The sequence below is a fragment of the Sphaeramia orbicularis genome, unplaced genomic scaffold (genome assembly GCF_902148855.1).
Source record: "Sphaeramia orbicularis unplaced genomic scaffold, fSphaOr1.1, whole genome shotgun sequence".
In the NCBI taxonomy this organism is placed as follows: Eukaryota; Metazoa; Chordata; class Actinopteri; order Kurtiformes; family Apogonidae; genus Sphaeramia; species Sphaeramia orbicularis.
Genome location: NW_021941708.1, coordinates 38946 through 44294, shown reverse-complemented (window position 1 = coordinate 44294; position 5349 = coordinate 38946). Strand labels below are relative to the sequence as shown.

Here is a 5349-nt window from a genome sequence, read left to right as displayed (position 1 = left end):
ATGAGGCTGTGCGTGTTCCGGCTGGCTCTGCTCGTGGCCGGTGTCCTCTCCATCCGCGGCACCCAGGAGGAGGACGCGGCGGCGCGCACGGTGTCCAGGGACACGGACACCTGCGCGTCCTGCGGCGGCGGCGGGGGGGGGTCGGTCAGCCCGGGGAGGAGCCGGACTCCGGGAGGCCGAGCGCGGACTTGATGGAAACCGTGAAGAGGCACATCCTGGGCCGGCTGCAGATGCGGGAGCGGCCCAACATCACGCACCCGGTCCCCAAGGCGGCCATGGTGACGGCCCTGCGGAAGCTGCACGCGGGGAAGCTGCGCGAGGACGGGAGGGTGGAGATCCCCAGTCTGGACGGACACCCGATGAGCAACAAGGAGGAGCTGCTGGAGGACACCTCCGAGATCATTAGCTTCGCGGAGAAAGGTGCGTGATGACGTAGAGAGGTGCGCAACACAGCGGCCGTTTAGCGTCAGTTTAACACTCTGCGTATCCGGCTGCGCCTTTTACGCACACTTTGCACTGCGTCTTAACCCTCCGGTACCCCCCCCCACTAAGCACCAGGTGGGCCTTTGGCGCACACCTGTGGAATAATGTCCAAAAAAACTATCATCCAGTTTGTTTGGAATTCTTTTACACTTTTTTCTATTTCATCAACTTCAGCCGTAAATACAAATACTCAAAAACTGTCACATTTTTAACCCTTTAAATGCCGTGTTTGTCATGGAAACAAACCATTGTTTGGATGCAAAAAACACACAATTTTTTTTTCAATACACTACATAAAAGTGGATCACAAAAAATGTTAGAAAAAACTCATTTTTTACAGATAAATGAAAATAAAATTACAAGCACCACAACGCACACAAATAAAAAAGAAAATACAATTATGTTTTACAGATATTTCAGTTTCAGATTCTGCTCAAATGTTCATATTCTATTAGTTGTGAATAGAATGCATATATATATATATATATATATATATAAACCCACCCAAAACCCACCCAAAAATCCCCCGAAAACCCACCCAAAAATCACCAAAAACCCACCCAAAAATCACCAAAAACCCACCCAAAATCACCAAAAACCCACCCAAAATCCCAAAAAAACCAACCCAAAAATCCCCTGAAACCCACCCAAAAAATCACCAAAAACCCACCCAAAATCACCAAACACCACCCAAAAATCCCCCGAAAACCACCCAAAAATACCCACCCAAAACACCAAAAACCCACCCAAAAATCACCAAAAACCCACCCAAAAATCCCCGAAAACCCCCCCAAAAATCACCAAAACCCACCCAAAAATCACCAAAACCCACCCAAAACACCAAAAACCCACCCAAAAATCCCCCAAAAAACCAACCCAAAAATCCCCTGAAAACCCACCCAAAAATCCCCAAAACCCACCCAAAAATCCCAAAACCCCCCAAAAATCACCCAGAAACCCACCCTAAAACCACCCAGAAACCCACCCTAAAATCCCCAAAACCCACCCAAAAATCCCCAAAACCCACCCAAAATCACCAAAACCCACCCAAAAATCACCAAAACCCACCAAAATCACCAAACCCACCCAAAATCACCCCAAAACCCACCCAAAACCCACCCAAAAATCCCCAAAACCCACCCAAAAATCACCCAAAACCACCCAAAAACCCCCAAAAATCCCCAAAACCCACCCAAAAATCACCAAAACCCCCCAAAAATCACCCAAAAATCACCCAAAACCCACCCAAAAACCACCCAAAACCCACCCAAAATCACCCAAAAATCACCAAAACCCACCCAAAAATCACCCAAAAACCCACCCAAAAATCACCCCAAAAACCCACCCAAAAATCACCCAAAAATCACCAAAACCCACCCAAAAATCACCAAAACCCACCCAAAAATCCCCAAAACCAGCCTCAGTTTGGGTTCAGTGCGTCCTTCACCCTCCGGTATCCCGTCTCTTACCAAACACCACTTATGCTTTTTTCACACACTTGTGGAACAATGCCAAAAAATTTTTTCATACAGTTTGTTTTTAATTCTTTTAAACTTTTTTCTATTTCATCAACTTTGAGCCGTAAATAAAAATACCAAACACTCAATAATTGTCACATTTTTAACCTTTAAATGCTGTGTTTTGTAATGGAAACAAACCATTTTTTTGATGCAAAAAACACACACAATATATTTTTTTCAAGATACTCCATAAAAAGTGGATCAGATATTATTTGATTTTTGCAGCCTGGCATATGTCAGTGATTAACTCCAACCTGGAATGTTACTGCCAACAGAAGGTACATTGTGCATTTATTTTATTTTAATTTATTTTATTTATAATACAACTTGGATGGCTGGGACATTGGATGGGACATGGATGGGACATAAGATTGTTATATATTTTTAAGATTTTTGAAAAATAATGTTCATATCATTTATTCATTTTACATTCATTTATTCATAGATATTTTTCAGATTTTCATGTATTGCTAAAATTTTTTAAATAATTTTTTATTATCATCTATTCATTTTAACATTCATTTATTCATTAATTTTTTAAGAATTGTATATATTTTTAAGATTTTTTTTCCTGGAAGAATTGAATTCCAGCAGAAATCTGCCCAATCCTAAACACATTTGTATTTGATCCAACAGGATCTAATGTTCTATCAGCAAATGTTCCAACTGTGTTCAAACTGAACTTCTGTTTTCCAGACATTCCAGTTTCAGATCCTGTTTCAAATGTTCACATTCTATTAGTTCACAACGAACATCAAACAGGATTGGAGTTCAATCCAACAGAGAAACCAACATGTTGCCTCAGACAGAAAAAAAAGTGCTTTAAGGAGGATTCAAAAATAAACAGGATTGAATAAAACATGTTCAATAATAAATAAAATATAACATAAAGAAAACAAAAACAAAAATGAACCTCCTCCATATCTGCATTTGAATAATACCTAAAAATATCCATAATGTACTTTTAAATATCGATACAGTATTGTGAAATGAATATGCATGATATATTGTAGAACCGATATTTTCTAACAGCCCTAGCAGGTGGTTATCACTGGTGCCTTCCCAGTAGAAGGTCCTGGGTTCCATTCCAACACCAGTCCATGGGGGTGGGACCTTTAGCTCCATGGGGGTGGGTCCTTTAGGTCCATGGGGGTGGGTCCGTTAGTCCATGGGGGTGGGACTTTAGTCCATGGGGGGTGGGTCCTTTAGTCCATGGGGGTGGGACCTTTAGTCCATGGGGTGGGGTCCTTTAGTCCATGGGGGTGGGTCCTTTAGTCCATGGGGGTGTGACCTTTAGTCCATGGGGGTGGGTCCTTTAGTCCATGGGGGTGGGTCCTTTAGTCCATGGGGGTGGGTCCTTTCTGTGTGGAGTTCACATGTTCTCCCCGTGTCTGCATGGGTTCTCTCTGGTACTCTGTCTCCTCCACCATCCAAACACATGCACTGATAGGTTAATTGGTTAATCTAATTCACCCATAGGTGTGGACTGTGACAGTGATTGTTTGTCTCTATATCAGGGGTGTCAAACATGCGTCCCAGGGCCGCATTTGACCCAAATGGTCCAGTTTCAGCCCCTGGGATGTTTTTGCCAAGTGCAAAAATTCCACAGTCTTGAACTGAATTAAACAAAAAAAAAAATATTTAGCTTTAATTAAGGAAAAAATTTCAAATTAAGCAAAAAAAAATTAAAAATAAAAATCTTCAATTAAGTAAAAAAAAAAAATCTTCAATAAGCAAAAACAAACAACAACAAACAAAAAACCTTCAATTAAGCCAAAAAAATCTTCATTAAGTAAAAAATCTTGAATTAAGCCAAAAAAAAAACCCCAAAAAACTTCAATTAAGTAAAGAAATCTTGAATCAAACAAAAAAAAATCTCAAATTTAGCAAAAAATCTTAAATTAAGCCAAAAAAAAATTCTTCAATTAAGTTAAAAACATCTTCAATTAAGCCCAAAAAAAACTTTTTTCAATTAAGTTAAAAAAAATTTCAATTAAGCCAAAAAAAAAAAAAAAATCTAGAATTAACAACTTAATTTTTTTCTTTTAGTACAAAAAAAAATCCCATTAAATTGTGAAACTCTTTCCATTTCCAACTCTCCTGTACCAATAAAATGTGACTAACCTGAACAAATGTGTCCAACCTGAAATGTCTGTATTAAATTCAGTCCAGTTGAACTCTTTTCTTCCTGTTCCTCAGTGTTTAGTGTCTTTGGAGATCTGATCCAGAATGCACATGGACTAATGAGAAGTGGAGGAAGAAGACTGAGAACATTACACTGATTTTTCTTATGTTTTTTTTAATTAGATTTTCAGTTTTTTCAGGGTTTTTTTTTGTTTTGGATAGTTTATAAAAGTGAGTATTTTCATAATTTAATGTTGTTGTTTTTTTTTTTTACACTAAAACAAAGCCATAAATCTGCAGTTGACATTCTTTCTGGGTTCTTCTCTTAGTATTTTTCTGGTCCGCTGCAGATCAAATGTAGCTGAATATGGAACTGAACTAACATGACTTGGACAGTCCTGGTTAATCGGACTCTCCGGTTTGCTTCGTCCTCAGATGACATTGTGACGTCCCAGTCCAGCTTGTTCTTCCTGATCTCCAGCGAGGGGAACCCAAACCTGTACGTGTCCCAGGCCACCCTCTGGCTCTACTTCAAGTTGGTGCCGCCGTCGTCGCCTCTCCTGGAGGTGCGGGTCCGGCGGAAGGTGACGGTCAAGGTGTACTACCAGGAGCCGGGCCTGGCCAGTAAGTGGAACCTGGTGGAGAAGCGGGTGGAGCTGAAGCGCAGCGGCTGGCGCACCTTCGCCTTGACCGACGCCGTGCGGCTGGTGTTCGAGAAAGGCGACCGGCGGCAGAACCTGGACGTGCGTTGCGAGGGCTGCGAGGCCGACGCGTGGCGCCCATCCTGTTGAACCGCGACGACGAGTCGCACCGGCCGTTCCTGGTGGTGCGGGGCGCGACAGGCCGACGGCAAACATCGCATCCGGAAGCGAGGGCTGGAGTGCGACGGCAGGCGGCGGCCTCTGCTGCCGCCAGCAGTTCTACATAGACTTCCGGCTCATCGGCTGGAACGACTGGATCATCGCGCCGTCGGGGTACTTTGGGAACTACTGCGAGGGAACTGTCCCGCCTACATGGCCGGCGTCCCCGGGTCGGCCTCGTCTTTCCACACGGCGGTGGTGAACCAGTACCGAATGCGAGGGATGAGCCCCGGATCCATGAACTCCTGCTGCATCCCCACCAAACTCAGCACCATGTCCATGCTCTACTTCGACGACGAGTACAACATCGTTAAGCGCGACGTCCCCAACATGATCGTGGAGGAGTGTGGCTGCGCATAAGT

The 5349-nt window shown here is 43.2% G+C and overlaps 1 pseudogene; it reads left to right on the top strand.

The window, feature by feature from the left end:
• LOC115416855 (inhibin beta B chain-like) lies at positions 1-5349 on the top strand (annotated as a pseudogene).